Source organism: Rana temporaria, chromosome 2, assembly GCF_905171775.1.
Source record: "Rana temporaria chromosome 2, aRanTem1.1, whole genome shotgun sequence".
NCBI classification, from domain to species: domain Eukaryota; kingdom Metazoa; phylum Chordata; class Amphibia; order Anura; family Ranidae; genus Rana; species Rana temporaria.
Genome location: NC_053490.1, coordinates 2,491,630 through 2,516,572, shown reverse-complemented (window position 1 = coordinate 2,516,572; position 24,943 = coordinate 2,491,630). Strand labels below are relative to the sequence as shown.

General features: G+C 47.1%; 1 pseudogene; it reads right to left on the bottom strand.

Moving 5' to 3' along the window:
* Positions 1-9,053: 9,053 nt before the first annotated feature.
* Positions 9,054-24,943, bottom strand: part of LOC120928423 — a 367,954-nt pseudogene continuing 352,064 nt past the window's right edge.

Below are 24,943 nucleotides of genomic sequence, written 5' to 3'. Positions count from 1 at the left end.
CCGAGATTGTGGTGAGTAAAGGGGCAAGGAACTTGCGCTGCTTCGTATTGGGGGCATAGAGGTTGACAAGCGTAAACATCAGTCGATTCAGTTCGCATATCAGAATTATAAACCTCCCTTGGGGGTCTTGAATGGTGCGAATGTGACGGACTATTACGGAATCCTTAATAGCGATCATCACACCACAAGCTTTTTTGGGTCCGTTGGACATGTACAATTGGGAGTAGGTGTGAAAGTTCAATTTAGGGCATTTATGGGCCGCAAAATGGGTTTCCTGGGCAAAGATGATATCCGCCTTAAGAGAGCGGGCTTCTTTCAGTAACGCAGCTCGTTTAAAGGGGCTATTGAGTCCCTTAGCGTTTATGGATACGAATTTCAAAGGCATGACAAAGATCGGTTGATCGCTGAGATGAGGCTACACATGGGTACACAATTAAACCAGAAGTGAGAAGGAAAGTACCCGGTCAATATACATACAGGGTCCAGAGAGTCTTCTGCTGGCAGCAGCGGACAGTTGAGTAGAAGATAGACATTTCGCTGGGCAGCGGGAGTGTGATGTTAACAGTCCAAGGAAGCAGATCAGGGACAAGTCCAGGTTTGGTTGAAGCTAGAGCCATACTAGGGATGGTGACCCGGAGGGTAGAGGAAGTCGGGAAGCACAAACAAAGAGCAGAAAACAGGGACAACAAAGGTAACATGGGTAAAAAAAAACCTGTTAAACACAGGTACAATGGGCAGCTCAGGCTGCTGCGGTAACTCGGGGGGTGAGGATCAATAGTGCGGTGCACTAGGTACAGAAGGAGGGCACTTCAGATACATGAACTCCATGCCTCACGCTTCTAACAAATAGCGATGGTGAGGAGAGGCTCTGCTTGCGTACGGATAGCAGGTTAAGACCACTCTGTATGCAGGCGTTCAGGGGTAGGATGAACAGGAGATTGAGCATCAGGAGGGAGTATGTTCCATTGCCTGAAGAGCACAATACCTTTTTCCACACTGTATATAGGATATAGTTTGCCATTCCAGGTGACAAGAAGCTTTGTGGGAAATCCCCAACGATAAACCACATTATTGTTGCGCAGTATCTTAGTAAGCGGGTTGAGCTTCTTTCTGTTCAGCGCAGTCTGTTGCGATATATCTGTATATAGAGAGATACCCGTAAATTCGTCAGGAACTACCGGGTTTTGTTTGGCCGCCGCCATGACACGCTCTTTTGCATGGTAGTAGTGAATGCGCGCCAAGGTATCTCTGGGTGCTGTATCTGGGAGGAATTTCGGCTTGGGTATGCGGTGGGCCCTGTCAACGCATAGCTCAATATCATTTAGAGTCGGAACAAGGGCTTTCATAAGGCGTTGAACAAAGGTAGTGAGTTCATTCGGTGGGATCGATTCTGGAATCCCCCTGAATTTAATGTTATTCCGCCTTGAGCGGTCCTCTAAATCCGCCATTTTGATTTGGAGGCGTTGGAGCTCAGATTCCTGGTCAGCATACGCATCAACAAGATCATTATGAGCGGCATAGAGATCTGCCATTTTGGCTTCCAGATGCTGTATTTGGGTACTATGAGCAGAGACAGTATTGTGTAGTGGGGCAACCATATCAGAAAAATCCGTAAACAGGGTCCTTCTGAGGGATAAGAGCATATTTTTCATAGTGCTCTCAGATATGGCTTGTTCCGATGCTGGGAACATTTCAATAGAGGGCTCCGTCGATGTGCTCTGTGAGGAGAGCTGCATGGCCACATGCTGCAGCCCAGAGGAGAACTCGTCTCCCTCCCTGCGCTGCCTAGTTTTAGCTGGGCTGCGTGTAGTGGGTGTAGAGGGGGGTGAGGACTCATCCCGCTCCGTCGGAGCGACAGGCAGCTGACTCACCGCGTTGTGGCTGCCAGCTTGAGAGCGGGTCCCTCCGGAGGAGCTCGCGCCGGCGCCATTTTGAGTGTTCGGCGGTGGCGCTGCGGGGAAGAAGTCCGTGAGGCGCTGGGGCGGCTTGTTGTTCTTCCTCCTTTTGTTCATTGCTCCACGGGATCTCCGTCAGCTCAGGGGGTGCAATCGGTACTCTGGGAGCCTCGTCCTAACGTCGCTGTGCTGTTGCTAAAGCGTGAGGTAGCAGGAGCTCACTACAATGCGGCCATCAACATCGCCGGCCGGACACGCCCCCCGAAGACGCGTCCTTCTAGAGCTCCGCACTCCCCGCCACTACAACGGGCTCTGATTGCTGACCTGGACCGCTCGGCAACCCCATTCTCGCTAGCAATCCCCTCTGGTACACACCAAGCACCTCCCGGTATGGTCCTGACCGGGCATCGAGGCAAAACAAAGCCTAAACCTATCAAGGAGGCCTTGGCCCGCGCCTCGTCCAAGATGGCGGCGAAGGCCTTAGCTAAGCAGCTCGCAGCCTCCCCGGTCAGATCCATCCGTGCTGACAGTGAGGACGAGGAGGACATTGAAGCGCACCCTGATGAATCATCTACGATACCGCCTTCAGGTATGTCACAAGGGGACTTTTTTAAATATATGGAAGCAATGCTTCACAAGGCACTTAAAGCCACCTCGGATCAGATCACCAATAGGCTGTCCCGGGAGATCAGAGAGCTTGGTCAGCGTACATCATACCTTGAGTCTCGGGTGGACGACATTGAGCTAACCCTCCAGGAACAGGCCCAAGAGCAGGCGGCTCTCCGTGAGGAGAATGCCACGCTTCTCTCCCGTTTAGAGGACGCCGAAAACCGTTCTCGCAGGTCTAATTTACGTATCCGCAATATTCCTGAAACTGTGGATGACCTGCAATCATTTTCCACGGCCTTGTTCCAAGAGCTTGCACCCTCCATCCCAATTGAACGCCTCGAGTTTGATAGAATCCATAGGGCCCTCACCCGCCGTCAGCAAGATGGCCCCCCCCGGGACATTATCATTAAGTTGCACTTCTTTCGCACGAAGGAACAATTACTTGCTGCTGCACGGAACAAAGATACCCTCCTGTTCCAGGGCCATACCTATCAACTCTTCTCCGACCTCGCCCCCCTCACTATTGCTAAGAGACGGGCGATGAAACCCCAACTGCAAGTTCTCATCCAGCACCACCTGAAATATACTTGGCGATTCCCTTTCGCCCTACAATTCACCCATCAAGGCCAACAACACTCCTGCACGTCGCCTGAATCCTTACAGCGCCTTCTGGAATCCCTCCACCTTGCCGTCCCTGCTCAACCATCAGAAACTAACTTGCCTCGTACCCCTGCCCGTGATGCCACTCATCCGTACTCCTTCACCCCGAGAAGGGTACAACAGGGTCCCTCTTCTGTCCGCAAGGGGACCCCTGCTCGCTCCCATAGGGATGGGGCTCCTGACCGTCAACTATACTCGCCTCGCTGAAGAGGCTTGTTTAACTTTATTTTCTCTTGCAGGTCTCTCCATTTTTGTCTCCAATTTTCTTCCCCAGTGCCGGACTGAACTTTTGGGCTGAAGCTTGCTGTTGCACACTGCCCCACCTGTGGAAGACCTGTCATACTGAAGCCCGGAGAGACTCCCATCACCGGTTCTCCACTCCATTCTCCAGGAGGGAGATGACTGCAATCCTGCGAAGCTTGCAGGGGTTGCTCAGGTCCAGTTCGTTATTCTTTTGTTATCTAACATTTTTTCCTTTTTTTTTTCTTTGGTTGTTTTAATCTTTTTTTCTAGATGCTCAAGCGTGTTTTCTATTTAGCTCTCAGTCCACCCACTTCGGGCCGTAGCTTTTTGTGGCCCGGGGCGGTTGAGACGCATTTTTGCACCCACCTACCAGGTTCATTTTTAAGCTATACTTATACATTATGTGTGTTACATATATAATTATACCCTCACAGACCTAGCTCCAATCTTACAGTTGTTCATGGTTGTTTAGGTTCACCTTTAGGAGCCTCCCGGCTCCTACCATATATCTTGAAGGGTTTCCCCCCACGGAGTTCACGTCTCTGGAATATTACCTCCCCTCCCTCCCCTCCCTACCCTCCCCAGCCAACCCTGCTCTTTCCCTGGTATTCTCCCTGTCCCCATAACTCCATACCCTCCTTCACCTTCCCCTTCCCCCCCCCGCCTACATTCCCTTCCCTACCCCTATATATTCTTGGGTTTCCCCCCTAAGAGAATGGGTCATTCTAGCACTCAGGTTTAAGACCGGGTGCTTACCCTGTGATTTATAATGTCATACACACTGCAAATGTTAATTAAGTACACCTTCGGTTTGGTTTGACAATTTCACTTCTGCGGCTACTCTTATTTTTAGGAATATGCTTGATATACAGCTACTGTTTGTTAATCCTTTTACATTGTTATAGGATAAGTAATTTCTATATCCCCCGTTTGTGGCGGGGAGCGGTCATTGCTCCCCCTTTCTACGGTGCACCCACACCCGTGCTAGCTGGCTGGCCGGTGGTCGAGGCACTATTTGGTCGGGCGACAGAGTTTAACTCTCACCCTTCCTGATGTTTTTTGGCTTGCCCTACGAACCCTTCCCTTCCCCTTCCTCCTCCTCCTTGTCTTACCTTTCTGCTCTTTCCTTTCTCCTTTCTCCTTGTCGGCGAGGTCGGGGCCCCCTAGTGAGGTCCCAGAATATTAGTCTCTTTAGCTTTACATGGCCCCCTTGAATGTTCTTTCCCTAAATGTCAAGGGCCTGAACTCTCCCAACAAGAGGGTTAAGGCGTTTCAAACTTTTGCTTCCCTGAAAGCAGATATAGTGGCCCTCCAGGAAACTCATTTTTCTGAACGCAACACCCCAAAATACTTTAGTCCTAAATATCCTCAAGTGTTTACTGCCTCAGCTAGTACAAAACACCGGGGTGTTCTCATCGCCTTACATCATTCAATCCCCTTCACAATGACCTCAGAAATAAAAGACCCTGAAGGCCGCTATATTATACTGGTTGGTTTGTTTCAAGAAATAGAGGTCACTCTTGTCTCTTATTACGCCCCGAACACTAACCCAATTCCCTTTTTTTCACATCTGCTTCAGGTCCTACGTTCCCATTACAAGGGCACTCTGTTTTTATGCGGTGACTCGAACTTAGCACTCCAACCCCATCTGGACAAATCCCCTTATGCTTCTGATCAGTACTCTCCCTCTCTACGCTTTCGGAAACTTCTTCAACAAGCCTCCTTACTCGATTCCTGGCGGGAATGTAATCCTAATAAGAAAAATTACACGTTTTATTCTTACCCCCATAAGTCATTCTCTAGGATTGACCATATTTTTGTATCAATTGCCTCCTCCCCTATTTTGCTTAGCTCCACCATTCAGCCTATTACCTGGTCAGACCACTGTGCAGTACTAACCTCAGTCTCGTCCCTGATCCCACGCTCTAAAGATCGTACCTGGTGTATGAATGAAGCCCATCTTACTAACCAGTCCTACTGTTTTGATATCCAGATTGCCCTAACAGAATATCTCAAACACAACTCCACACCTGATATTTCCCCAGTTCTTTTGTGGGAAGCGCACAAGCCAGTAATTAGGGGTAAATGTATCTCAGTGTCGACCCACTTAAACCGCGATAGGAAATTGCAGCTGGCTAAACGGGAGCACGACTTCCACCAATGTTTCCTTCGGTTTCAATCCTCCCCTTCTGAACCTCATAGAATAGCCATGGAAAGGGCCAAAGTAGAATTGGACCTGTTGTTGGCCGAGTCTGCTGATAAGGCCATCTGTAGGTCCGCCCATACCATTTACACCAAGGCCAACAAGCCCGACACTTTCCTGGCACTACGCCTCCGCCGCCCGGATAGAACTCATGTTCCCATCCGCCTTCGCACAGACAAGAACTCATTTACCAGTAATCCTGTTAAAATTTTGACGATTTTCCGTCGGAAACTGGAAGAACTATACAAGGCCCAGTCTACTTTTTCTCCGGCCGAAGCTGAAGCTCTGTTCCGAGATGTCCCCTTGCCGGCTCTGTCAGACTCCAATCGTCTGGAGAAATCCATAACGGTAGAAGAGGTCATCTCGGCTATCAAAACTCTCAAGCCCCATAAGAGACCTGGTCCAGATGGGCTCTCGAGCAATTACTATAAGAAATTTGTTGTTACTCTGGCCCCACTTCTCTCTAAAGCTTTTAATGCAATCCTGCGACGGCACTCGTTCGGTCGAGACACATTGACAGCCATTATAGCGATGATACCCAAACCCAACTCAGATAATACCCTGTGGTCCAACTTTAGACCTATCTCGCTACTCAATTTAGATATCAAAATTCTAGCTAAGATCATGGCCTTACGCCTCAATCCCATTATAGGAGGAATGATACACAAAGACCAGGTGGCCTTTATTCCTCGCCGACAAGCTAGTGACAACATTCGCAGAGTAGTCCTGCTTCAACATGTTGCTAGAAACCGTAAAATCCCTATGCACCTGCTATCTCTTGATATCAGGAAAGCATTTGACACAGTTTCATGGCCCTACCTGAATTTTATACTTACCCGATGGGGTTTCGGTCCACATTTCTTGCAGTGGATGGGCTCTCTCTATAGCCATCCACAGGCATATGTCAAATACTCTGGGTTCCGTTCAGATAGTTTCCAGATTGGTAGGGGCACTAGGCAAGGCTGCCCCCTATCTCCTCTACTTTTTGCCTTGGCAATAGAACCATTGGCTGCCCTGATTAGGTCCAGCCCCGAAATTAAAGGACTAGAAATTGCCTCTACCTCCCACAAAATTTGCTTATTTGCGGATGACGCCCTCTTATTTGTAACCTCCCCCCGTCTAACCCTCCCAAGTTTACTATGAATTCTTGATAAATTTGCTAAATCCTCGGGTCTAGAAGTCAATCAATCTAAGTCACGGGCCCTTAATGTGTCTCTCCCTGCTGATGAGGTTGCCCATCTTCAAGAATATTTCCCATTTACCTGGTCCACTGCCTCCCTCCCATATCTAGGCATAAAATTGACTAGTGACCCAGCTTCCCTCTTTCGGTCCAACTACCTTCCCATGTTGACGCAGTTGTCGTCTCTATTAGATTCATGGAAACCCTTATGTGTGTCTTGGCTGGGCAGAGTTGCTGCTGTCAAGATGTCCCTGCTGCCCAAATTGCTTTATCTTTACAGAGTCCTCCCGATACCAGTCCCGTCATATTACCATAGAGTGATTCAATCCCGAGTCTTCCGATACATATGGGGCCCCATTAAACCAAGGGTTTCCAGATCTATTCTTCTCCGCAATAGACTTAGTGGGGGACTCGGGATTCCCAATTTTCTCCGTTACTATCAGGCTTCCCAGCTAGCCCAGATCACCCTGCTTCATGCGTCTATTGAAATCCCTATATGGGTTGGTTTGGAAGCCATTGATATCTCTCCCCTATTGGTCCACAATTTACTATGGCTACCATCGTCGGTCCATACCTCAATAACGAATCCGGTCACACGTCATTCACTCAAATTATGGGACTCCCTACGTACCCCTTTCCATTTAGTCTCCGCCCATGCCCCCCTACTTTCGTTTTTTGGCCACCCACTTTTTCTTCCTGCATTCGCAGAACCGGAATCTTTCCGGTTTTGGTCTCAAGCAGGGCTACGCCGGATCTGCGATATAGTAAATAAAACCACTTTGAAGACTTTTTTGGAACTCCAGGCCCAAGTCGAGTTACCCTCTGCTGAATATTATCACTACCTTCAAATAACCCACTTCACTCGTACAGTAGTAGGTGTTTGCTCCTCCTTTGACGGTATGTCTTTCTATGAAAATATTTGTAACTCAGATCCGCACGCCCCCGGCATTATTTCGCGTATCTATAGCCATCTCACGGCCCCACCCTCTGAACTCCCTCTATATGCTGCACAGTGGTCCAAAGACCTACAAATCACATTGGAATCGGAGGACTGGGCGACTATTTGGGCCCGCACTAAGACCTCCACTCAAAACGTTGTGGCCTTGGAGGCCAACTACAAGGTCCTCATGCGGTGGTATCTGGTCCCAGCCAGGATAGCTAAATTCTCACCTTTGTATTCTCCTGTATGTTTCCGGGGTTGTGGAGAGAGAGGTACCCATGAACATATATGGTGGTCATGCGCCATTGTACAACATTTCTGGAAAGTAATATTCCGTATGGCCTCGACCCTCTTACACGATACCCTCCTCCCTGATCCATCTTTGGCCCTGTTAAATCACGTTAGCGGTGATTATACCAGAGCTCAAGTTCGTCTCCTATTACAATTGACCACAGCTGCCAAACAAACAATAGCCAAGGCCTGGAAAACCCCCAAACTCCATGTAGCCGAAGTAAAACACAGAGTGACCCAAGCAATGATCCATAGTAAGACTGAAGCTATTATTTTAGATAGAATCCCACAACATGATAAAGTCTGGTCCCCATGGGTGGAATATTTTCTCCCTCCTGACTTTGTAACCACCTTCCCGATCCCATGATTGTCGTAATGTCTCCATAATTTGACACGATGACCCATCGGGGGCGTACCCGCCCGCGCCGACACTCTTCCCTCCTTTTCTTTTCTATTCCCTCTTCTCTCCCTCCCTTCCTCTATCTCCCACCCCTACATTTCTCCTTCCCCGCCCTGGTCTCTTAGGGATCCCTCCCCCCTACGCTGAAACTTATTGTTTTTTCTACACAGGGGCGACACGGTCACGTGTAGCCCCCCATTAGCCATTAGTTCTCTATCCTTGCACCTGTTGAGTACGGATTACTGTTCTATGCTAACTTTTGGAATAGAAACATGTGCTATGTAATTTTAGATTACTTTGTCTCTATCCACTATGTTTCCAAAAGATTCCGCTTTAATGCCTTTTCTCGATATGTTGCACTTGATCCTCTCATGCATAACCCCGGATGTTTCCCCCGGTATTGTTTGTACACGTTGCTGCCATTATGTACCACTGTATCTCCGCTATTGTTTTATGCGGAAATGTGTATTTTTTATTCTGTACTCTCTTTTTTACAATAAAAAATTTGAACAAGAAAAACGTCAATCACGTCGGGTCACAGTAGTTTAACAAAGTATTGAGACTGTGTGGGGTAGGGGTTGGGTAATGTACGTTTAATCTGTTGTTATTAAGGATGGAATATTTGTATTGTATTAATAATGAAAATCAATAAAGACATTTTGGGAAAGAAAAAAAAAAGCTTTGTCACATTCAGAGCATTAAAATGGCTTCTCTCTAGTGTGAATCCTCTGGTGTTTGATAAGATGTGATGTCTGTGTAAAAGCTTTGCCACATTCAGAACATTGATATGGTTTCTCTTCAGTGTGAATCCTCTGGTGTCTCATAAGGGTTGACTTCTGTGTAAAAGCTTTGTCACATTCAGAACACTGATATGGTTTCTCTTCAGTGTGAATCCTCTGGTGTGTGATAAGGGTTGACTTACATGTAAAAGTTTTGCCACATTCAGAACACTGATATGGTTTCTCTCCAGTGTGAATCCTCTGGTGTGTCATAAGGTGTGACTTATGTGTAAAAGCTTTGCCACATTCAAAACACTGATATGGTTTCTCTTCAGTGTGAATCATCTGGTGTGTCATAAGGTGTGACTTATGTGTACAAGCTTTGCCACATTCAGAACACCGATATGGTTTCTCTCCAGTGTGAACCCTCTGGTGTCTCTTAAGCATTGACTTCTGTTGATAAGCTTTGCCACATTCAGAACATGAATATGGATTTTCTCCAGTGTGAACCCTCTGGTGTATGATAAGATCATTTTTGACTGTAAAAGCTTTGTCACATTCAGAACATTGATATGGCTTCTCTCCAGTGTGAATCCTCTGGTGTCTCATAAGGTGTGACTTCTGTGTAAAAGCTTTGCTACATTCAGAACACTGATATGGTTTCTCTTCAGTGTGAACCCTCTGGTGTCTCATAAGTATTGACTTATGTTTATAAGCTTTGCCACATTCAGAACATGGATATGAATTTTCTCCAGTGTGAACCCTCTGGTGTATGGTAAGATCATTTTTGGTTGTAAAAGCTTTGTCACATTCAGACCATTGATACTGCTTCTCTACAGTGTGAATCCTCTGGTGTGTGATAAGATTTGAATTTTGTGTAAAAGATTTGTGACATTCAGAACATTGATATGACTTCTCTCCAGTGTGAACCCTCTGGTGTCTGATAAGATCATTCTTGGTTGTAAAAGCTTTGTCACATTCAGAACATTGATATGGCTTCTCTCCAGTGTGAAACCTCTGGTGTATGATAAGATGAGACTTAAATGTAAAAACTTTGTCACATTCAGAACACTGATATGACTTCACTCCATTATAAACCTTCTGATGTGAGATATGTTTTGCCTCCATTGTAAATCTTTATAACATTCCAAACAAGAAATATCTTCTGAAATGACTCCTCCTATGTATACATGGGTTGGACTTTATTGTAAAGCCATTGTCACTTCCAGAACACTGAAATGACTTCTCTCCTGTTGTCCTCTGAGGCGGGATCGATGTTGAAGAGGATTCAGAACAACATTTAGAACACGGATATGACTTGTGTCCTGTGTGAATCCTCCAGTGAATTGTGATAAAGACTTTCAGTCACTTCAGACACCCATATGGCTTCACTTCCCATGTGACTTTGTTGTATTGATGAATTCCAACATGATAGAAAACTCGATTCCTCAATCCACCTGTACAGAATTTTTTTTAAATAAAAGTCAGAATTCTATAAAAAGGGCTGAATAAAGTTGTTTTCTTTTATAACATTCATTATTAAATGTATCTAATATATAGAAACAATGGGCTAGATTCACAAAGAATTGCGGCAGCGTAACATATCGCCTTTACGTTATACCGCCGCAAGTTTTCAGCGCAAGTGCCTGATTCACCAAGCACTTGCGTGTAAACTTACGGTGGTGTAACGTAAAGCCGCCCGGCGCAAGCCCGCCTAATTCAAATGGGGCGTGTACCATTTAAATTAGGCGCGCTCCCGCGCCGAACATTCTGCTCCGTGTGAAAATTTCCCGCTGTGCTTTGCACAAAATTACGGCGCCCCGACGTGTTTTTTGAACGGCGACGTGCGTCACGTCCTTTCGTATTCCCGGACATCTTACGCAAAAAAAAAAATTGACGTGGGAACGACGGCCATACTTTAATATGGATGGTCTAATGTTACACCATTTAAATAGGACTCGTAACTTTATGATGGGAAAAGCCGACTAGCGATGACGTAAGAGAATGCGACGAACGCGCGTACCTTCGTATATTGCCGTGATCAGCTAATTTGCATACCCGATGCAGGAAAACTACACAAAATCCACCCAGCGGCCGCCGGAGAATTACACCTACGATCCGAAGGCGTACGAAGCCGTATAACTGTCGGATCGAAGCCTAAAGCCTTCGAAACTTGTTTTGAGGATTCAAAACAACGCTACGACGCGGTAAATTTGAAAATAGGCGTGTTTCAACTGTGAATCTGGCCCAATATATATTATTTTACTGAGGACAATATATTATTCCCATTGGCTGATAAAATGTATATTTTATTACAATTTCCAGCGGGAGAATCTCATTCAGAGAAATGTGCTGCATAGTGACGGAGGAATGTTCTTGGGTTCAGATTTGTGAGGACTTTAGGCAAGCCGTCTAAAAATCCAAAACATTGCAGATTTAAATGCAAACCTCATTGAAATCAATAGGAGGCAAATCTTGAAAATCAATTCTCTGCATTTTCAAAACGATTAATTATTCCTAATGATCTTCCTCGCCCTTCAGAGATGTGGTGAGATCTTCCTTTCCTTTGATCTCAGTAACCCTGGAAATCCACAGAGACATTTCAGTGGGATAGAAGATCTCACCACGTTTATAAGGTGAATGAGTAGTGATATTTTATATAAAGCTTTAGAAAGGAGGGTCATGTGTAGAGGAAAAGCCGAAGAGTCATCTCTCAGGTGTATTCTGGGTAGATGTTTGGTAATAGGTGGATTCAGAAAGACTTAGGCTGGCGTATCTACTGATACGCCAGCCTAAGTCTGAATCTGCGCCAGCGCTAATTTAAGCGTATTCTGGAAACCAGTTATGCTTAAATTAGGCTCAGATATGAGCGGTGTAAGTGTCTTACACCGTCGTATCCTAAAGTGTAATTTTTAGGCTGACCGGTAGGTGGCGCTTCCATTGCGGTCGGCGTAGAATATGTAAATCACTAGATTCGCCTATTCATGAACGTATGCCCGGCCGATGCAGTACAGATACGCATAACGCATTATCAGGCATAAAGTTATTCCATCAAATAGCTGGAATAGTAATGTTAAGTATGGCCGTCGTTCCCGCGTCGAAATTTTAAAATTTTACGTTGTTTGCATAAGTCGTCCATGAATAGGGATTTACGTCATTTACGTCCACGTCGAAACCAATAGGACCGTGCGGCGTACTTTGCCGCAATGCACACTGGGATATGTACACGGACGGCGCATGAAATACGCCAATCACGTCAGGTCACCATCATTAGCATAAAACACGCCCCCTCAGTCTAATTTGAATTAGGCACCCTTACGCCCGCCCGATTTACGCTACGCCGCCGTAACTTAGCAGGCAAGTACTTTGTGAATCATGAACTTGCCTCGCTAACTTACGGCGGCATAGTGTAAATGCCATACGCTACGCCGCCGCAACTATTCGCTCGCCATCCTGAATCCAGCTAGAAGTCTTTAAATTTCTCTCCACAAAGGGAACAGCAGATATTATATATATATATATATATATATATATATATATATATATATATATATATATATATATATATACACTCCACTCTAAAAAAAATGCAATCTGATTGTACAATGTCCTTTAGGTGTACCAGGTTGTATAGTGTATGGTGATCATCACAGAACCCAGGACACACTTCTCTTGATTACAATATTACAGCTCTATCAACATTGGCTGTTATCTGATTGCTCAGCTCCTGCACACTCAGCCAAATGAACGATCTATAGCTGTGTATTTAGTGAGAACGGTGATCACTGATTGCATAGGAAAAATGTGCACCTGATGAGGTGTGCTGGAAGGGGGGAGGGGAGATGATGCAGGGAGTGTAACATCTCAAGGTGTGTCCAGGAAGTAATGGAGAAGTGATTATACAGCGAGCTGGACACTGAGGTAAGGGGGGTGTAAGACAAAGAGAAATAAGTACATTAATGGTATATTGGTACATAGGGGGGCTGGGATTTAGGGGGGACTTATCCATTAAGTCAGCAATGTGAGGGGGTGCAGTGTTTGAGATGCACAGTGTTTATAGATTAGTGAGGGGGAGGGGTGAAAGGACGTAGTGAGGGTCTGGGACAATAAAGACCGCTCTTGGACAGATTGTCACCAACAACTGCCTGGTGAGGTCTAATGACCACAAAGCTACAAGATAAGATGTAAAATGTCCCAGAAGGGGGCGCTCTGTTAGGGGGGGACAGAGAAGAGCGATCTGGAGATCTGACCTTGGAAGAAACAGTAATGGGAGGTGTACTGTAGATCTGCTTCATTGTCGGGTTCACCTCCATTACCACCAACAAGTGATCTTCCATATACCAGCAAAGACAAGTGTGACCCCAAATCTCATCCAGTCACCTTACATGAGAACATGTCCCCCCCATCCCCCATCCTGTGTCAGGGTGCAGAAGGAGGATCTAGTCTTCCGGTCTGTAGTAAGTATGGTGGAGAGGAGGGGGAGGGGTATTAGGAAGGTCATGTATGTCAGCTGTGCTGGATCATTAGAGGCCCCAGACCTGCAATCCGGACAGTTCAGTGTACAGACAGAGGGGCGATTTACTAAATAGGCTCTTTAAAGAAATTTCCCCCAGAGATCAGTGAATGTGGTGAAATGTCACTTTGTAATGAATATCCAATCATGTGAAAAGAAATAAAACACATGGGGCCAGATTCATGAAGCACTTACACCGTTTTTTTGGTAGATGCGCGGTGTAAGTGCAGATTTGCACCGGCGGATCCCTGCACCGTACCCAGAGAACCAGATTACGCCTCCAAATAGACTTCATCACCTCGGTGTAACCTTTCCACGCCGGCGCGGCGTTGGCGCAGATTTACGCTGGTCGGATCTAGCGCGGCCATGGTTTTTGTGTTTTAAATATGCAAATGAGGTTGTTGGGCCGATTCATCAACTTAAGCTTGACCGGCGCAGGCTACTCCCGGTGAGCGGAGCTGAAATTTCCGGCACCAAGTTACACCTCATAAAAGCAGGGGTAACTTTGCACCAAACTTGCAGAGGTCAGCTGGAGAGCAGCTAAAGCAGCAGCGTTACAAACAAACTGAGCAACAACACTTGCTGGACAACACATCTGTGTGCCAACATGCCAGGGGCAGCCGTGGTTTTTGCACTATTGCGTCAAAGGGCACGTAGGAGGGCACGGGAGAGGATCTTCCGCCCGCGCATTAACGTCTTTGACATGGGGGAAGTGGAGGTGTATCGCACCTACAGATTCAGCCGTGAAGTCATCCTGGAATTAACCAGCATCCTGCAGGATGACCTCACCAGCCATAACTGCCCCACCACAATGCAAACGACCTAGCTTGGAAAAAAAAAGCTTCAGTACACTTGCACCTGCAGGGCGGAAGTCTGGGCTGATTCATGGACTGGGCATTGGTAGTGGGTCGGCGTAGCTCAGGGATCACGCCAGGGCGCAGTTCTGAGCATGTGCAGATTGGGGCATTTACTCCTGGATGTCACTGAGCATGTGCGGTCTAAGATGCGCCCCGGCGTGACCCCTGCGCCACGGTCGGCACTTCATTAGCATAGGGTGACTCCCAGTTGGCCTTACCCCGCCTTACGCCGTCTAAAATCCGCCCCGCTGGGGCATCGTAGACAAAAAAAGTTTCTTGAATCACCTAACTGCCTCTCTGCGCTGGACCGGTGTAGTCTAAAAATGATGCACCACGCCGGTGCAAATCTGCACCATTGTTCATGAATCTGGCCCATGGAGTTTTACTTACACGTGATTGGATGATGGAAGTCAGCAGAGCTCCGCCCCATTCACTGACCCCTTGTCTACCAATGTACATTCTTTATCCTTCTGGTATTCAAAAGGTTAATAGAGAAAAGAGCTTTGTATTATTCCCAGCCAGTGATTGGCCGTCATGTAGAAGTGATCGGGGCAGTTGGAGAACCGGCCAATCACAATACAGACAATGTGTCACCCCTCCCCCCTGCTATTTCCTGCCGTGTTTCGTCTGATAGGTCCAAGATGGCGGAACATTGATCAACCACTATAGCTTGTCAGGTAGGAGGAGCTTGGAGAACATCCCATCCCCCAATATCCTCTGTCATGAATGACAAGAATTGTGTCACCTCCGGGGTCACCGCTGTCATTCCCGACTACTGTAGCTGGTCATGTACAACACAATATATAGAGTAGAGGGGTCAGCACTATTGTAATGTACAACACAATATATAGAGTAGAGGGGATAGCACTATTGTAATGTACAACACAATATATAGAGTAGAGAGGTCAGCACTATTGTAATGTACAACACAATATATAGAGTAGAGGGGTCAGCACTATTGTAATGTACAACACAATATATAGAGTAGAGGGGTCAGCACTATTGTAATGTACAACACAATATATAGAGTAGAGGGGTCAGCACAATATTATAGTCATAGTGCCCCTTATACTGCTGGTCAGGGGGGACAAATGATTTGGGTCTGTGGTCAGCAGGATGAAAACAATGTTCAGCCATAGTGGTCAGTGGGAGGAGTCTGATGTTACAGACTATGGTATCGGGGTACAGGGATGTGGGGGGTCAGACAACACACGGGGTATCACCTTCTGTTGTATATCCACAGAAATCACCCAGCACGCTGGCAGATTGTCAGGAGAACCCCAAGTTCCCACCCCAGACAGGGGTAACAGCTGTATAACAGCACACACACTCTATTATCCCACCACTGCCACACACATGACAAGGAGGGAAGCCCCACGGGAACTAGAAAACCAGGAGAGGACCTTGTTTGGTGGAGGAGGGAAGGAGAGGGAGATTATTGGTAGCCAGTAATACCAGCTGTGAGAGACTCGGTACAGCCTGCAATACCTCTGACCACCACTAGAGGGAGACTCCGCCCATATCTAGCTGGCTGACCACACACAGGCAGATACAAATCTTACATACAATCTGAACTCTAATGCCCCGTACACACAAGCGGAATTTCCGCCAGCAAAAGTCTGATGTGAGATTTTCATCGGAAATTCCGCTCGTGTGTACGGGGTAAAAGGGTTGGGGGGCAGTCTAGTAATCAGCACACACTTCTGGGGTTCCTCAGGCACCTCAACAAGCTAGAATCCTTGTGTTACTCCCTCTTCCTGCTCCCCATGTACACCCCACACCAGACACATGACAGGGGGCAGTGAGGGGAGAGGGGGGATTGGGGTGAACAGGGAGGCAGTTGGGGGGGGGGTAGGGAAGTAAACAGGGAAGTGGAGGGGACAGGTGGGCAGTGAGAGGTAAGTGGGAGGAAAAAATGCCACTCTTCTGTGATCAGTGGGGGGAGGGGTTGTTGTTATTTGATAAAATAAATAGTGATCACTGAGGGGAAATGTTGAAAATCTAAAAAAAGAACATAGGTGCTCAGTGGTGGGACAGGGGAGCAGGAGGACGGAAAGGGGGCATTGGGGGACAGGGATATAGACATTGAAGAAAGTGGAGACAAAGGGCTGGAAAGGGGGGCAGTGTGGGGACAACGGGCTGGGCAGGGGGGCAGTGTGGAGACAAAGGGCTGGACAGAGGGGGAAGTGTAGAGACAGAGGGTAGGACAAGGGGCAGTGTGGGGGACAGGGTTTGACAGGGGGTAGTGAGGGGAACACATGGGAGAACATGGGGCAGTAGGGGGTCACATGGGAGGACAAGGGGCAGTAGGGGGATAGAGTGGTGGATAGGGGGCAGTGGGAGGACAGAGGGGAGATGAGGCAGTGGGGTGAAACACAGGGCTGAACAGGGGGAAATGGGGGGCACAGGGGTGTACAGAGGGAATGTGGGGGGACACAGGGTTTGGACAGGGGCAGAGGAGATGGATAGGGGGACAGTAGTGAGACAGAGGGGATGGACAAGGGGCAGGGGTAGGACAGAGGGGTGTGTAGAGACAGAGGGCTGAACAGGAAGACAGTAGTGGGACAGAGGAGATGAACAGGTGAGAAGTGGGGAGACAGAGGGGAGGACAGGGGGGCAGCGGGGTGGACAGAGGGCAGTGTGGGGATAAAGGGCTGGACAGGGGGCAGTGGGGTGGACAGAGGGCAGTAGGGAAGAACATGGGAGGACAGGGGGACAGTAAGGGGTCAGAGGTGTGGGCAGGGGGACAGAGGTAGGACAGAGGGGTGGATAGGGGGCAAAGGAGTGGACAGGGGACAGTGGGGGAACATAGGGGGAGGGGGTAGTGGCGGTAGACACAAGGCTTGACAGGGGGCAGTGGGGGGGACACAGAGGTGGACAGAGGGGAAGTGAGGGACACAGGGGTGTATAGGGGGCCAGAGGGGAGGACAAGGGGGCAGTGGAGAGGCAGAGGGCAGTGGGGAAATAGAGGAGGTCACAGGAGGTCAGCGGGTGGATGGGTTGCAGTGGGGTGAATTAGGAGATGAATACCTGGCTAATGGTGTCCTGGTCTGGAGGTTGATGTGGAGCTCCTCTGATGAGACTTCTATGGTGGGGGTCCTCTCGGATGGTCCCTCTTGGCTCCTCTGATGAGTCTTCTATGGTTGGGGTTCTCTTGGATGGTCCCTCTTGGCTCCTCTGATGACTCTTCTATGGTCGGGTGATTTCTGACTCTTCCCAGCTGGACATGAAGGGGGAAATCTCTCCCAACTCTCAGCTTCTCTTCGTCCGGCTCACAAGTGTCCACAATCAGGGGAAAGTTCTCCTCCGTGTCCCCGATGGAAGATGGAGGCTTCTTGTCCTGGCTGAGAGGTGTGAGGGACGTTCTGTGTCTGCACTACGGATCTGGGAAGACTCCAATCACATTGTGAGCCAGCTTCCTCACAGGGGGCCCCTCCCCCACAGATGCCTCAGGGCCATGCTGACTACAAACACAGTGTGGGGGAGGGGGGATTAACAAAGAGGACCCCTCCTTCCATTCTCCCACAGATGCCCCTGAGGCAACACTGACTTCAAACACAGGACAGGGAGGGGGATCACAAAGAGGACCCCTCCCCCCATTCTCTGGGATGACACAATAGAATCTCATTCCAGGTTGGTCATGTGAAGAAGGTTTGTTGGACGTTATTCTGGTTAGTGGAGGGAAATGAACGTTGATTATTGAGCGCAGTGAGGAGAAGATTGGGAGGAGCAGGATGGGGAATTTCTCTCCAAGGAATGAATTTCTAGCAGTGAATGTGATTTTCATTCAGTAAATTCCATTCATTACAAAATGTGATGATAAAAGGAAATGAAATGTTGATCTCCTTCTGAGCGCCATTCATCAATCCATGGAATGTAGTGAGAAGATTTCTCCTCCAATAATCTCTCGTGTAGGAGGAGCTTTCCCTTTCTTGTGTCCTCTTCCTTCCTCCCCTCATCACACTGGTGTCTTTAGAGAGATCCGGAGCTCTCACATCTCTGAGGACTCTCATATTGCACCCCCCGGGGGATCACCTCATACACTTCCATTTCCCTCCACTAACCATAATGCCACGTACACACGGGGCCGGATTCAGAAAACTGATACGCCGTCGTATCTCTGAGTCCGGCCGTCGTATCTATGCGCCCGATTCATAGAATCAGGTTCCGCATAGATCTCCCTAAGATCCGCCAGGAGTAAGTGACTTACACCGTCGGATCTTAGACTGCAATTCCAGGCTGGCCGCTAGGTGGCGCTTCCGTATCTTTTACGCGTCGAATATGCAAATGAGCATTTACACCGATTCAGAAATGAACGACCACCCGGTGCATTTTTTTTTACGTCGTTTGCGTTCGGCTTTCTCTGGTGGAAAGTTACCCCTGCTATATGAGGGGTATGTGCGACGTATCCTATGTTAAGTATGGCCGTCGTTCCCGTGCCGAGTTTTTACATTTTTACATCGTTTGCGTAAGTCGTTCGCGAATATGGCCGGATGTAATTTACGTTAACGTCAAAACCAATGACGTCCTTGCGACGTCATTGTGAGCAATGCACGCTGGGAAATTTTGCGGACGGCGCATGCGCAGTTTGTTCGGCGTGGGGACGCGCCTGATTTAAATTTTACACGCCCCCTAGCAGCGGAATTTGAATTCCGCTGGGGGATTTATGATACGCCGTCGCAATAATGAATAAAGCACTTGCCTCAAAAACTTGCTGCGGCGTAACGTAAATCAGATCTAAAGATCCGGTAACCTATCTAAATCTAGCCCTTGGTCGTTTTTTGTGATGAAATAAAATGAAGTTTTTCATCATGAAAAAAAACAAAGTTTTTTTAACATCATCATAAAAACGACGTTGCCCACACACCATCGTTTTCTGAAAATACTCTAGCAAAGCGCGGTTACGTACAACACGTACGACGGCACTCTGTTCCATTCAAGCTCCCGTCTCATAACTTGCTTCTGAGCATGTGCGGGTTTAAAACGTCGTTTTAGCCCACATACGATCATTTTTTACAACACAAAAAACGTCATTTTCAAAAACTACATAAAAAACTAAAGCAGGTTCGGATTTTTTTTTTGTCGTTTTTCTGAAGACAAAAAACGATGTGAAGCCCACACACCATCATTTTAAATGACGTTTTTAAAAACACATCACAAAAAACTACCGTGTGTACGCTGCATAAGAAAACGGAGGGAAGGATCTTCCAATGAAAAGATTGGAAGGAGATTGTACGATTGTATGGGCAGCTGAACAGGGCGATGTTCCCGATGTTCTATGACTTCCGTCACCATCAAAGAAAACAATGTGAGGTTGTATTGTTTGTGCCGATCGTTCCCACACCTTGTATAATATTACACGTGTAGCACTACCCCCGAAGGAGCTGCTGTGTATTTCTGGCGGCACGTTACCTCTATCTTCTCGCTGTCCAGAGCGGTAAAGAGAGTCTGAAGAATTCCAATGTCCACACGATACACTTCTCTTTCTGGGATTTATTTGTAGAACTTGGTAGAAAAGAAGGTGGAGGGGTGGAAGGGTAAGTAGGTAGGTAGGTTCTTGCTTCCAGCCAAAAGTTCTCATCACCACTCTAGCCAGAGTGGGTATTGCTCCCCCGGATAGGTCCCTCTCACTGGCCTAGCAGCCGGGATGGCGCACGGAATAAAGTCCAGTCTCTGCCACAGACCTTCCTTTATGAGGAGACACTTTTAGTCCAGAGTCCCCTGACACAGGATTCAGCACCCGGATCTCTCCAGATTATCTTCTGTAGAACTCGGATCTGATAGGCGACCACCATCGAGCCTCTCGGTGTATGGTGCATCCTTCGATGAAGTCTCCAGGCCTTCTCCCAAGATACCAGCCTGAAAAAGAAAATAAAAGGTCTGGTGTGACCCCGCTAACACCTCCATCCCTATTATTACACAAAAAGACAAAAGGGGGCAGCCCTGGGACTTTGAATGAGGTGAAAGAGGTTCAGCCAATGTTCACAACCAACAATGAGACAAAATCTATTTATTATTTTCAAAGTGTTATGTAATGAAGTGGCAACAACAATGATTGTGAGTTCCCCGGCATAATAGCCAATGTACACAGCACAAGTGAAAGTAAATATAGAAAGATTTATTACAATTGTTGTACATCAATGAGCTACAGTAAAACTTGAAAGTTGCAGGGCCAGTGGATGCACATATACAATAAACACATAAAATGTACATACATATAAACAGAAGTATGTAGACATAATACAGACATCAATAATATCCAGCATGTACAGGCATAAAACAAGCATCCATAAAGCCCTACTAGTTTCGCGAGACCCGGCTCGCTTCTTCAGGGGCGGATGCATGAATGTTGTATCCATGGGCTGAAATGAATTGCCAAACGCTGGATATCAGGATAGCGGCGTGTAGTGCATCCAGCTCGGGAGCTGAGGAGACGGAGCAAACAAAAGCCACAACAGGGGAACATCCGGAGGATCAGCATGGTCTGGATGGAGATATTTCTGACTGCAGTCTCCACTAAGCCTCTTGTGATCATGTCTCAGTTTGTTCTTAAAGATGTGACTGCTCTATCCAACCATCAAGATGTGAAAAGAAGTTCCAGCCATGCTGAACGTCCAAGATATGCCCACAAGTGCCCGAAGGCTCCGCCCCCAGCGTCATGTACGGGCGGTAACGCATAGGAGTCAGTAAGACGTCCACCGCCAAAGGCTAGTAGAGCTTTATGGATGCTTGTTTTATGCCTGTACATAGTGTTGCTCACGAATATTCGTATTGCGAATATTCGGCTCGAATATGGCATATTCGAGTATTCGCGAATATCTCAAATTTCGCGGCCAATATTCGCTATTCCGAATATAAAAAAGAAATTGCGAAATTTCGCTAATGCAAATTTATTGCGAACGTTTTGCGAATTTTTTTTTTTTTTCTGATTGGCTCTGATGCAAAAGAAGGGCGGAGAAAGTATTCGCGAATATTCGGAAATCGAATATTGGTGATATTTTATCGAAATTTCGCTAATGCGAATGCGAAATTGATTGCGAGATTTTGACAACTCTGATTGGCTCTGATGCAAAAAAAGGGTGGAGAAAGTATTCGCGAATATTCGATTTCCGAATATTCGCAAATACTTTCTCCGCCCTTCTTTTGCATCAGAGCCAATCAGAAAAAAAAAAAAAAAAAGTGCACAATGTTCGCAATAAATTCGCATTAGCGAAATTTCGCAATTTTTTTTTTGTTTTATAAAATATCACGAATATTCGATTTTAGCGAATATTTCACGAATATTCGGCTATATATTCGTGATATATCGCGAAATCGAATATGGCGTATTCCGCTCAACACTACCTGTACATGCTGGATATTATTGATGTCTGTATTATGTCTACATACTTCTGTTTATATGTATGTACATTTTATGTGTTTATTGTATATGTGCATCCACCGGCCCTGCAACTTTCACGTTTTAGGCCAGGTTCACACCTATGCGAATTGAGTGCGGCTTAAACCGCATCCAATTCGCAGAACATTTTAAAATACATTGTTTTCAATAAGGCTGGTTCACATATGTGCGATGCATTCGCACTGCGCATTGCCTCCAAACCGTGTGCGGTTTTTATGTCTTGCGGTGCGGCTCAGGTGCGAATTCAAGCCCATTATCTTCTATGGGTATGCAGCTGAATTCGCAGATGTGTTCAGTTCTCTTCAGGAATTCTCTCATTCAGCTCAATACACTTCTCCCCCACTCTCCTCTCACCCGGAAACGTTGCTAATCTGCTGAACACTTCTCTTATCTCTCTGCAGAGATAAGAGAGCTGAAATTCGCACCGCACTAGTGTGATTCCTGCCTTATGCCACATACACACCATCACTTTATGTGATGAAAAAAAACGACACTTTCTGTGAAGTAAAAAATGACGTTTTTGAAACTTCAATTTTCAAAGACGAAGTTGCCTACACACCATCGTTTTTCTCACAATGTTCTTGCAAAGTGAGGTTACGTTCCACCACGTTTTACCATTGAAGTAGCTTCTGGGCATGCGTGGATGAAAAAACGTCTTACAAAACGACGTTTTTTGCTACACACGGTCAATTTCTGTGAAGTAAAAAGTGCACTTTTGAAAAACGACACATAAAATTGAAGCATGCTTCAATTTTTTTTGGTCGTTTTTTACAAGACATAAAATGACGTTTCCCCCCACACACAGTCAATTAAAGTGACGTTTTTAAAAACGTCATTTTTTTTCATCACATAAAGTGATGGTGTGTACGCGGCATTACTGTAGCTCATTGATGTACAACAATTGTAATAAATCTTATATATTTACTTTCACTTGTGCTGTGTACATTGGCTATTATCCCGGGGAACTCACAATCATTGTTGTTGCCACTTCGTTACATAACACTTTGAAAATAATAAATTGATTTTGTCTCATTGTTGGTTGTGAACATTGGCTAAACCTCTCTCACCTCATTCAAAGTCCCAGGGCTGCCCCCCTTTTGTCTTTTTAAGATACCAGCCTGTTGCATGGTCCTCTCCAGGATAGGTCTTCTCCTGGCTTCCTTCATCAAGTGGCTTCCTCCCGCAGGACTGGCAGCACAGGACCACCTTGAAAGCGTAGACCCAGTCTGACTACTGGGCCTACCAGGTGAAGCCGCACCCCCAGACCAACGTGGTCCCAGAGTCAGGATTCAGGAACATGCACCCCAGGCCAGGCAGGCCACGAGGTGTGAACAACGGGCCCCCGCCAATGCCGTCTGTCCCTTAAGTACCTCTCCCCAACATGCACAGCAAGGCAATCACTCCCAGTGATTCGCCGCTGAGGGGGACACCCAATACACCCCGACTCTGCTGCTGCCACCCTTGGCCTGAGATGGTAATAACGCCCCCAGGAGAACAATGGTGGTTACTCCCAGCACAGCCATGGCCGGAACCGAAGGCTAAATTACCCTCAATCATATTTGTCTGAGCCAAATAACGACTCAGGCCCCCTCTAAATTTACAGCAGCACCTATTCAACAAGAACAGGCCGCTACACACAGAGAATTCTATAGAAGAGAGCCTAACACCTCATTACACCGCACAAAAGCGCCCCCACATTGCACACCAGAGAACACGCATTATACACACAATAACATGGGCTGTGTTCTGTGACCGAGCCCCAATATTACCACCCCTCCCCCTCTACTGGAATTGTCCAATCCTGTCCTCTAATATTAGGAAGGAGAGAGTTAGCTGGATTCAGGTAGTTGAGCCTAACGTTAGGCAGGCGTAGCGTATCGCATATACGCTACGCCGCCATAAAATAGAGAGGCAAGTGCTGTATTCACAAAGCACTTGCGTCCTAAGTTACGGCGGGGTAGCGTAAATGTGCCGGCCTAAGCGCGCCTAATTAAAATTGTGAAGAGGTGGGCGTGTTTTATGCTAATGAATCGTGGCCCGACGTGATTGACGTTTTTTATGATGCGCCGTCCGTGGACATATCCCAGTGCGCATGGTCCAAATTACGCCGAAAAGACTTATTGGTTTCGACGTGAACATAAATTACGCCCAGCCCCATTCACGGACGACTTACGCAAACGACGTAAACATTTTAAAATTCAACGCGGGTCCGACGTCCATACTTAACATTGGCTGCGCCATCTTTTTGGTGGAATAACATTAGGCCTGAAAACGCCTTACGTAAATGGCGTATCTTAACTACGACGGGCGTGCGTACGTTCGTTAATAGGCGTATCTCGCTGATTTACGCCTTCTAGGCGTAAATCAGCGTACACGCCCCTAGCGGCCGGCGGAAATAGGCAGCTAAGATATGACAGCATAGGAGACTTACGCCGGTCGTATCTCAGCAACATTTAAGCGTATCTCAGTTTAAGCATACGCTTAATGTTACGACGTCGCAGATTCGGAGTTACGACGGCGTATCTACTGATACGCCCGTCATAAGTTTCCTAAATCCGGCTAAGTGTCTGTACTTTTCATTACATGTAACCGCCCCTCCCCCATACACAGTCCTCCCCCACACACACCCCTCCCCCATGCACTCCCCTCCCCCATACACAGTCCTCCCCCACACACACCCCTCCCCCATGCACTCCCCTCCCCCACACACACCCCTCCCCCACACACACCCCTCCCCCATACACTCCCCTCCCCAGAACAAAAAGTTCTCACAACTTGTCTAATTTCCCTGTACACAGAGATTGCAACAGATGCCCCTCCCCCACACACAGATCTCACATGTCACTTCCTTCATACAGTCCCTACAGATCACCGACCTCCCCACACAAATCATCCATTTATCCAACTGTCCATCCAGAGCCTCTGATTTATCTCAGCCACATCCTGTGCATTCAATTGGTTGCTGTCTTTCAGTGTTTGGGGGTTAGTAAAAATATGGCTCATCCTTGTCTTTTTACTGTTCCTCAGTTACAAA